This window comes from Microtus ochrogaster, chromosome 19 (assembly GCF_000317375.1).
Source record: "Microtus ochrogaster isolate Prairie Vole_2 chromosome 19, MicOch1.0, whole genome shotgun sequence".
NCBI lineage: Eukaryota > Metazoa > Chordata > Mammalia > Rodentia > Cricetidae > Microtus > Microtus ochrogaster.
In genome coordinates this window covers 47,471,616-47,482,793 of record NC_022021.1, presented here as the reverse complement: position 1 = coordinate 47,482,793, position 11,178 = coordinate 47,471,616, and the positions used below count along the sequence as shown (strand labels likewise).

General features: G+C 40.2%; 1 pseudogene; it reads left to right on the top strand.

Annotated features, from left to right (window-relative positions):
• The window catches only part of LOC101996990, a 31,758-nt pseudogene that overhangs the window by 3,571 nt on the left and 17,009 nt on the right, over positions 1-11,178 (top strand).

The following is an 11,178-nucleotide window of genomic DNA, read 5'->3' as shown; positions in this document are numbered from 1 at the left end:
CCTGAGAATAAAATCGTGGGTGAATCCCTCACAGGTTTGCTTTGGCACATCCCGAATAAAATCGTGGGTGAATCCCTCACAGGTTTGCTTTGGCACGTCCCGAATAAAATAATGGGTCAATCCCTCACAGGTTTGCTTTGGCATATCCTGAGAATACAATGCCGAGAGACCATGTTCAGCTTAGTGCAGGGACTGTTTTCTTTCCTCTTACACTTTCCGTTCTGTCTCTCTGTTAACTATTCACGGTTGTTGTGAAGGTTTAAAGCCTGAATAATTAATGTACCACAGTGTATTCTGAGCTCTGTTTTAACTCTGTCAACAAACCAGAAAAACCTTCTGAGGTAGTTTGGATGAAAATGAGCCCATGAGTCATATACTTTAATACTTGGTCTCTATTGGTGAACGGTTTGGGAAGGATTAAGAGGTGTGGCTTGGAGGTGTGTCATTGGGGGCAAGCTTAAGGTTTCAAAAGATTCCCATAACCCCCAGTTTGTTTCCTCTGCCTCGTGCTGGTTTCTCTCCATCTAGGGCTGAAAAATGAGCTGTGATTAACAAGAGCCTAGCACTATAGAACTGATGTTTGGTACCAGGGACTGAGAAATCAGCTGTGATTAAAAATAGACCAGAGCCACTGAGGTACTAGCTTCTGGCCTCAGCACAGTGAGCTACGGTCTGGAGCAGGTCAAAACTGAATTTCAAGCTGGCAGCTGCCCTTTGTATGTATGAGTCCGTCACGTGGTACTGATTTTGAAAGCATGAAGAAGCAATGGAGAGCAGGTGGGCCATCGCACTGTGCGAGTTCTAGAAAGGCCATTGTTCATTTGTAGTGGAGACCACATCGGTGACAGGGTCATGAAAACCAGCTACGTGCAGACATCAAGACCAAGACTGTCCACTGTGATCACCTCACTTACCATGGAATACAGGCTTGGATCAGTTTCTTTGGAGCTCTCTACTGGGAATGAAGTAGCTGGTTCATTCATAAAGTTATGTGCAGTAGGGAGGCTGCTAGTTAGATCCCAGCTGCTCAGGCGCAAAAATGCCACGCAGATGTTGTAGAGAGACGGAGCGGGCCCTTACACCCGAAATAATCACACAGAAACTGTAGTCACTGTAAAACATTGCTTCGCCCATTAGCTCTAGTTTCTTATTGGCTAATTCTTACACCTTAATTTAACCCATTTCTATTCATCTGTGTATCACCGCGTGACTGTGACTTACTGGCAAGATTCTAACTGGCGTCCATCTCAGGCAGAAGATCCATGGCGTCTCTCACTCTGCCCTTCTTCCCAGCATTCAGTTCTGTCTTCACCGCCTACCTAAGTTCTGCCCTATCAGGCCCAAAGCAGTTTCTTTATTCATTAACCAATGAAAGCAACACGTGAACAGAAGAACTTCCTACACCACACAGAAACAGTATTAATTAAATACTGTTTATTATTAGCTAATAATTAATTAATACTGTTCTTATTAGCTAACTCTTACATCTTAATTTAACCAATTTCTATTAATCTGTGTATCGTCACAAGGCTGAGGCTTACCATGTAAAGATCTGGCATCCATCTCCTGTGGGGCTACATGACTTGTCACTGACTCTGCCTTCTTTCTCCCAGCATTCAGGTTTAGTTTCCCCCACCTAGCTGAGTTCTATAGGCCCAAAGCAGTTTCTTTATTCATTAACCAATAAAAGCAACACATAGACAGAAGGACCTCCCATTTATGGGTTTCTGAAGAACACGCACAGTGCTTTTCCTACTGTCCGTGCCAGTTTACTTGGGTACCAACTGAGTATCAGTGCTGTTCTTATCCATGATCCTTTCTAACAACTTTGTACAATTCACATGAGAGTGAAATTCTAAGACTAGGCTGCAGATAGCTGAGGGAATCCTTGTGACTTTGCACTTTATGGTCTCCATCAGAAAGTCTTTTGACAAGGTTCGGGGGATCCTGCAGAGAGGGGAAGGTGGAGACTCTACATATGTTCATAAGTACATACACATATGTCCAGTGCTACAAAGAGCAAAATCTGTTTATTTATTTATTTATTACCCATCCAAATTCCTACTCCCTCCTCTCCTCCCATTCACACACCCTCCCATCCCACCCCCTCTAATCCTAAGAGAGGGTAAGGCACTTTGCTTTGTGGAAGGTCCCAGGCCCTCCCTACTACATCTAGGCTGAGCAAGGTATACATCCAAAGAGAATAGGATCCCGAAAAGCCAGTACATGTAGTAGAGATAAATCCCAGTGCCACTATCAGTGGCCCCTCAGTCTGAAAGAGCAGAATCTTGTCTATGACAATATAGATATGTTTATTATTTCGGACCTGGAAAGTAACACAGGATCTCAGCCATAGACAGACTCCAGAGAACTTATCACACTGACACTGAAGGGATATGGGTGTTTCCAATGGTCCAGTGATATAAGGAAGAGATGCACGGGAAGTACTGATCAGTGGGTGCACAATGCAGTTAGGTCGGAGCAGGATGCTTAGGCTATTATTGCACAGAATCTTCAAAATTATTTAAGGACCATGGAAGGTATATATCTAGCTAGTATTATCTAACAAAGTATACAGCTAACATTATATAACCCTTCATTAATATGTACATCTCTCATTTTTACAAGTTAATCTAAACAGTAAGACTGTTACTGCCCTCATGGATCATTTTGAAACATGATACATTAAGATGACAGGGGAGCTAAAATATAGAAAATTTAAAAGTAAGAGGTAAAAAAGGTAGTGTCATGTATTGCTAACACTAGACCTTTGAAGACCAATGCAATTGAGTCATGAGTTCAAAATCTGCTTTAGGGGCATCGCAGATACACGAATACCAGACAGAGAGGGAGAAACAAAAGAAAATATTAGTATTACATTTAGTGTATTTAGAATATTCAAATGTCTTTGCTGTTAAATTGTCCTATTTGATTAATTTATGATAATTACTTTTATTTCAGGAACTTCTGTCATTCACAGATGTGGCCATTAATTTCTCTGCAGAGGAGTGTGAATGTCTGGACTCTGCTCAGTGGAATCTGTACAGGGATGTGATGCTGGAGAATTACAGCAACCTGGTGTTCCTGGGTGAGGATCACGTCAACAGGGAATTATTTATTCACTGTCAACATGTGACTTCCTCCATTTGTAGAATATCTTATGGGAGTTTGTGCTTTTGATTGATTAGCTTCCTTCCTTCTTTCCTTCCTTCCTTCCTTCCTTCCTTCCTTCCTTCCTTCCTTTCTTTCTCTCTTTCTTTCTTTCTTTCTTAGACAGGGTTTCTCTATGTAGCACTGACTCTCCTGGAGATTGTCTTGTAAATCAGGCTGGTCTCTGCCTCCCAAGTGCTGGGATTAAAGGTGTGTGCCGCCACCCTTGCAGCTGGCCGATTAGTTTCGTATGCCCATTTTTAAAGGAAAAATTAGGGGAAATATCAATATAGCTAAGAAACATTCTCTTTTTGTGCTTTTATCAGGTTTGTTTTCCTAGTGTGCACCCTGTGGTAGCAATGTTAGAAGCTCAGTGGCATGAGACATGGAGCCCATGTGTTAAAGAAAGTGTCCCACCCTTCATCTTTAATACTTTAGTGCTTTTGCCGGGCGGTGGTGGCGCACGCCTTTAATCCCAGCACTTGGGAGGCAGAGGCAGGCGGATCTCTGTGAGTTCGAGACCAGCCTGGTCTACAGAGCTAGTTCCAGGACAGGCTCCAAAGCCACAGAGAAACCCTGTCTCGAAAAACCAAAAAAAAAAAAAAAAAAAAAAAAAAAAAAAAAAAAACTTTAGTGCTTTTCCTGGAATGAGGTTCAGGATCTGTAGGTTGTAAACTACTCCTAAGCATCCTGTATTTCATGGAATATTTAAACACAGGATTTTCCATAATTGTGTACCATCTCTTTCCTTATAAGCACAGAACTGGGGTTCATGTGATAATTTCTAGAAGAAACAGCCAAGCATCTTGTTCTCTTTTCCAAACAGGTCTTGCTTTCTCTAAGCCGTATCTGGTCACATTTCTGGAGCAAGGTACAGAGCCTTGGAGTGTGAAGAGACAATCAGCAGCTGCCAGCCATGCAGGTGTGTAGGAACGGGCACAGTAGAGCCAACAAATGACAAGTCTGTGTAAAGTGTGTATTGAGAAGTTGTGTTTTGCTGGAAACCTCTTACTGTCAAAGGCTTTTCCTGTATGATGTTTACCGTGATAATCCTCCTCTCCAGGAAGCTTTGGATGTTTTAGGAGTGACTGCCAAAGTCCTTTATCATCATTCCTCATTTTGTTGTATCTCTGTGCAGTGTCTGTCTGTATTCACATCTGCACGTGTCTGGGTGCCTGTGTGCATACAGATTCACATGCACACATGCTTCTGGAGGAGCAACGCTGATGTTGAGAAGCTTTCTTGATCGCTCTCCTATCTTATTCATGAAGTCAGGGTTTCTTAGACAAACTCAGAGCTCGTCCCCTCAGCCAGTTTGCTCTAGGGATTTCCCTGTCTTCATCGTCCAGCCCTGGAACCACAAGCCAGACACCATGGCAACCCCACATTTGCAAACATTCTGGTATCCGAACCCCAGTCTTCATACTTGTGTGGCAGGCGTGTGAACTGCTGACCCATCTTCCCAGCCCCAGTCCTTTCATTTTTTCCTGGAAGGTCTAGATTATTATAGGCTTTTCTTTGCTTCCTCTGAACTAGAAAACATCTACACACTTCTAAAAGCCTTAGTAGGACAGGGACACACAGATAAGCATCTCTGGTTTCGTTGACATGATCATAAGTCGAGCCAGTTTCCTCAGAGCTCTCGTGTGTGTGCATGTGTGTACACATGACACTCCCAGTTTTGAGGACAAGGGACACCGGAGCTGATTTTCTCCTTCTGCCGTGTGGTTGTGGGGATGGAGAAGAGGTATTCAGACAGATTTGGGGTCAATGCTCTTTAACTTCTGAGCCATCTTACTGGTCTGATAATGTATTCCTATGAAGGTTGGGTGTATTTTTATACTTTTTTTTTTGCCACACACTCAATGTTTTAAATTTAAAATGCCATGCTTTTACAAGTATGTAGTCATAGCTGAAAACTATATATCTAGATAGACTCCGTTAGTAGATCTTTGATACTCTTTCCAATTTTTATGAGTCCCAACCTCATTTTTTTTCTTATCCTCCAACTTTATTTTCTGTGTTTGATTTTTTTTTTTACTCTCGACTCCTTTACATTTCATGATAATATGCTCAGCTGTACCCATGATGTTTTTTCTAGATGATACTACCTCTTACTTACTGTATTCTTTAGGACAATGTAAGAAAGTAAGATATCTATGCTTTAGGTCTATTGAGAGTGAAACTGTTACCATTGCCTATAAAAATATCATTCCTGATTTCAAGCCATGTGTATTTTCTCTCTTCGTTGGATACTCAATAGTTGAAGCCCTCTAAGTGGGTGTTCCCAGAAATTGTGCAACTTTTGTATTTATTGACAGACATGTTCCCCTTAGCTGGACTTATGCCACTTGTAAGTAAATGAGAAAGTTTTTTTGTAATTTGATTTTTTAAAAGTATTTATATTATTGTTGGTAAAACATAACACTCTCTGAAATATATATTGTATACTGTTTAAAAGTGTTATGTAGCAAATCTTTACAAGATTTTATAGCTTTGAAACATGAGACTGTATGCTCAAAAAAATTTTTGTATTTCTTCCTCCAACCAATCTATCACAATCACCATTGGCTTCCTGTTTGACATGTGTTTTAACTGTGAGTTTTTATGTAAGACCAAAAATAGAGTATTTATATAATGGGTTTATTTCTTTTAGTACAATGCCCTTTCAGAATTTTTTATTTAGGTGTTATGTCAAGTTTGGCTATTTAAGGTAAGTAGTTCTCCATTATTTGTTTGTTCCACATTGTCTTCACATTCTCAGTTCAGTGGTAGATTAGGTTGTTACAACTGTATTTTCTAAATGATGCTACTAGGGATATAGGTGTGCAAATGTCTGTACTTTCCCCTTATGATGTCTTTATGTGTCAAAATATAGTCACAATTTTAAAGTATTCATATTAAAAATTGAGCAGCACAATTATAAAATATGATGGCATACATATGCTTGTACTGACCCTTCAACCCTTTCCCCACAGGATCAAAGCCCCATAAATGTAAAGAATGTGGGAAGGCCTTTGATCGAAACTCAGTCCTCATTCAGCACCAGAGAATTCACACTGGAGAGAGACCCTATGCGTGCGAAGAATGTGGGAAATCTTTCAACTATTCTTCCAGCCTTAAACAGCACCAAAGAATTCACACTGGAGAGAAACCGTACAAATGTGAGGTGTGCGGCAAAGCCTTTAGCTGTTCGTCGTATCTGGGTAAGCATCAGAGAATCCACACTGGAGAGAAGCGCTACAGGTGTGAGCAGTGTGGGAAGCCTTTCACCAACTGTTCAGGCCTTGTTGTTCACCGAAGAGTCCACACTGGAGAGAAACCCTACAGGTGTGGGCAGTGTGGCAAGGCCTTCAGCGTTCGCACAACGCTTTCGAAGCATCAGATAATCCACACTGGAGAGAAGCCGTACAGATGTGAGGAGTGTGGGAAGACTTTTAACGTCCACTCAACACTTTCCAAACACCAGAGAATTCACACCGGAGAGAAACCTTACAAGTGTGAAGAGTGTGGCATGGCTTTCAACGTTCGCTGCATCCTCTCTAAACACCAGAGAACCCATACCGGAGAGAAACCCTACAAATGTCAAGAATGTGGCAAAGCCTTTAACTGTTCGTCCAGCCTTCACCAACACCAACAGATACATAGAGGAGAGAGACTCTACAAGTGTGATGATTGTGACCAGGCGTTTAGCTGTTCTTCTTACCTGTACAAGCATCGGCGAATCCACAGTGGCATGAAACCCTACAAATGCAAGGAATGTGGCAAAGCCTTTTACTGCTCTGTCAACCTTATTTACCATCAAAGAATTCACACTGGAGAGAGACCATATAAATGTGATGAGTGTGGAAAAGCCTTTAGCATTTGTTCAACTTTTATGAAGCACCAGCGAATACATAGTGGGGAAAAACCTTACAAGTGCAAAGAATGTGACAAAGCCTTTAATAATTGTTATAATCTAATTCAACACCAGAGAATCCATACTGGAGAGAAGCCCTTCAAATGCAAAGACTGTGGCAAAGCCTTCAGTTATACTTCAAGCCTTGCTCAGCACGAAAGAATTCACACTGGAGAGAAACCCTACAAATGTGAACAGTGTGGCAAGGCCTTTAACTCTTCTTCAAACCTTAAACATCACTGGAGACTCCACACGGGAGAGAAGCCCTACAAATGTGAACAGTGTGGCAAAGCCTTTAAAAATTGTTCAGGCTTTACTCGACACTACAGAACTCATATCAGAGGAAATCCAGATTAGTGTAAACACTGTCTCAAAGCCTTCAGTAGTTGTTTAGTGATACTTCAACACTAGAGAACTCATATGAGAGAGAAACTCTACAAATAAAAGGGATAAGGGAAGACATTTAATAACCCTTATTCAACATCCAACATTTCATACTGGAGAGACCTTATAATGGTGAAGAAGAGGACTCTCTTGAGCATTCTGTATTTATGCAACATCAAAATTTAGATTTCAGAGAATCCCTACAAATGCCAATAATGTGGGAAGTCCTCTTTAACCACAAGTGAATTCTAATCAAACTTCATATATACGTAGTGACTTGGGAAGGAACAGTCAGCTATATAACACTGGGAGAAGCAAAGAGTAAAAAGCACTTTGTAAGCAGTGTTGCAAGACTTTCCTCATCATGTAGACCTTCAGGAAATGAGCGTAGACAAACTTCATGAATTGGATGCATAGAATTTAACACAGCATGGAATCTTGCTTATAATTCATAGGGGACTTTGATGTGATAGAAAAACTCATTATAGACTTTGGGATATAGATAACTTAAGTTTATGAGGATATCAATATGTTATAAATACAAGTTATAACATAAACTCAATTTTGAAAACTATAGGATCACAACTGTTAGGTAATTTTATCAGAAGAATAGGACTGAGTGAGTCCTGATACTTAAGCGTCTGTTTCTTTTTTTTTTTTCAGAAATCATATAATACATTATTGGAATATGAAGTTTAGTGGCTTTTATAAATAAAACTGAGCAGTTCTTAAATGCATTGTCAATGTTGTGTATAGAATTCCATTCTGCTATAGACATTAAAGTATCTACCTTAGTGAGGCGTGATGGCTCACCTTGGTTGTCCTCATGACACATCCAGGAAGAGGGAACGTCAATTAAGAATCATCTCTATCAGATAAGCTTATGACCATGACTGTTACGTTTTCTTTAGCACAATGATATAGGAGGTCCCAGTCCACAGAGGACTAGAGCAGCCCTCGGCTATGAGCCTGGGCTGTGTACCAACCGTATCCAAATGAGACTGCGAGTAAGCCAAGTAAGTAGCATTCCGCCGTGATCTTTGCTTAGGTCCCTGCGTCGCATTTCTTCAATGACGGACCGTAATGTGTAAAATGAAATAAACCCTTTCTTCTCCAAGTTGTTTTCTGGTCATGGGGTTTATCAAAGTAGCAGAAAAAAACTAGGGCCTAAGGAATCTAGGTAGCATTTTAATTATAACTACTGGCAATTAGTGGGATAGTTAGTCTGTTCCAGTGTTAATGTGCTTCAACTAATTTGTAGCATATTATCATTTATGTTATATCATTATTCATCCACTTATCAATTAGTTTTATATCATGCGTTTTATAATAAAGTTATGCCCTTTTGACTCTTGTATTTTATATCAAATTCTATCAAAGGGTTTTACTATAGAACCTCTTCAGCATAACGGTATACTCACTGCTAGGAGTCATTCACATCAGCTGAAATATGTAATTATAATATGTACGCTGGGACTGAGAGAATTTGAGGGGACTGCTCAAGTAGAACATGTCTTAGGATTTCTGTTGTCATGAAGAGTCACCATTACCACAGCACCTGTGACAAAGAACAGCATTCAGTTGTGGTGGCTCACAGTTCAGAGGCTCAGGCCATTGCCATGGTAGGACATGGCAGTGTTCAGGCAGACATGGTGCTGGAGAGGTAGCTGAAATGTCTACATCTTGCAGGTAACCGGAAATGGATGGTCTCACTGGGTTTGGCTTGAGCATATATGTGACTTGAAAGCACACCTCCACAGTGACATCCTTCTTCCAACAAGGCTACAAGTGTCATGCCCCTTGGGAGCCATTTTCTTTCAAACTGCCACAGAAGCTAATTTGAAATAGTTGACTTCTCATTATCGACCAGTCAACCACACATCCTGAGCCACACGCACACCCCTGATCTTCAGAGAGCTCATTTCTCTAAATAATTTGCTTCTTAGTCTTTTTTTTTTTTTTAAGACAGCGTTTCTCTGTGGCTTTGGAACCTGTCCTGGAACTAGCTCTTGTAGACCAGGTTTACAGAGATCCGCCTGCCTCTGCCTCCCAAGTGCTTGGATTAAAGTCATGTGCCACCACCGCCTGGCTGCTTTTCAGTCTTTTTATGCTGATTCTAATATTGTTAGTCTTGCATCACATAATATATTGTTTATAAAAGAAGGAAGGTTTAGTTTACCAATTACGTGCTTTTAGTAATGTCTAATTTTATTAATCATTTTCAGAAATTGCCTTTAAATTATGATACTAAGTGAATATACTAAGATACACATTCATTTATTATTACAACTTATTTTTTTAAACATATTCCTCTTCATTTTGGTAAGATACAGCTTAGTAGTTGATGTTGACTGAGATACTATGTCGAGGTGGACACTGGGAAAGCTTCATATATGCTTTTGTTAGAAACAACAGAAACAAAATAATCAAAGAAATGGGATTCTTGGTTTTTTGAAAAAGAAAACTGATGGTATGAAGACAACTGTGCTGTCTCTTCAGAGCGGGCACTGAGCTTCTGGAGAGCACGTTTCATTTCCTAGTGTCTTATTCTTTGGTTGTTCATTTTAACTCCCAGCTACATGCTCAACACAGCCATTGTCCTTTATAGCCAACACTACGACTCTTGCTTATTTTCTCTTCTCCCCACTCAACTTCATCTTATCGGAAATTTTCATTTCTGATGTGTACTCTCATTTTCTCTATTGTAAGGGTATTTTTCAGGTACTCATGGCATTCTTCATTTTAAGTGCTCATTCCTAATTGACCCAAAGTAGCCATAGTTGTGTATGCTGTAGAATATGGTTTTGATATATTTGTCAATTGTGTAATAAATGGAATTTGCAGATATAGCACCTCAATCATTTATGATTTTTATGGTAAGAATAGCTGGGGTCCTGCAGGCTACCGTGTTATGGATCGCAAGTTATGAGGTGTCAGTATCCTGTAGTGATATTGAGTGCTTCCCATATAAATTATATATTAGTATGTCTCATTTGGAGAAATAATTCCTATATATGTCCAATTTTGAACCAAATTATTTGAGTAGTTTTGATATGTCGTTTGACAACACTATCATCTGAATTAACCATTGAGGGATTCATTTCGGAAAAACATTCCTCATTGAATTCTAGAACAATTTGAATGCACATATTCCTACTACACACTGCATAGATTTCAGCTATTTCTATCAGGTAATCAGTAGGGAAAAACTCATGAGCGAAGCCTCTCTGGAAGCCCCAAATCACATGTTCTTTTCTCTCTTCCCTGGTCCTCATTTTTGCAGTCTAGAAGCCTCCACTGACGGTGTTTTCCTTTGTGTGAAGGAGCACTGCCTTTGTAGCGTTCTTTACTGCAGAGTTTGGCTTAAAGCATATACTTCTGGTGTTTTCAGTTTCCATTGCTTTCTTTCTGAGTGAAGTACCACACATACCGAACTTGTTTCAAACTTGCCGTGTACCTAAGGATGACTTCAGACCTCTGATGGTCCTGTTTCGAGTGCCCAGATGCTGGGATTTCCAGTGTGTAAGACCAGACTTGCTTTTATGCAAGCACCTTTAGTTCGCATTTCCAAATACTCAGACCATGAACACCTTTTCACATATTATCTGTTTGCATCGCACGTTTGAAGAATGGTCTTTTCAGAACGTTTGCCCACTTTTTAAGATTAGTGATTTGCTTTTTCTTATGAACTCTTTTGTAGTACTTCATAACACCCTCGATATTAAACTTCTGTCTGATACAGTTGG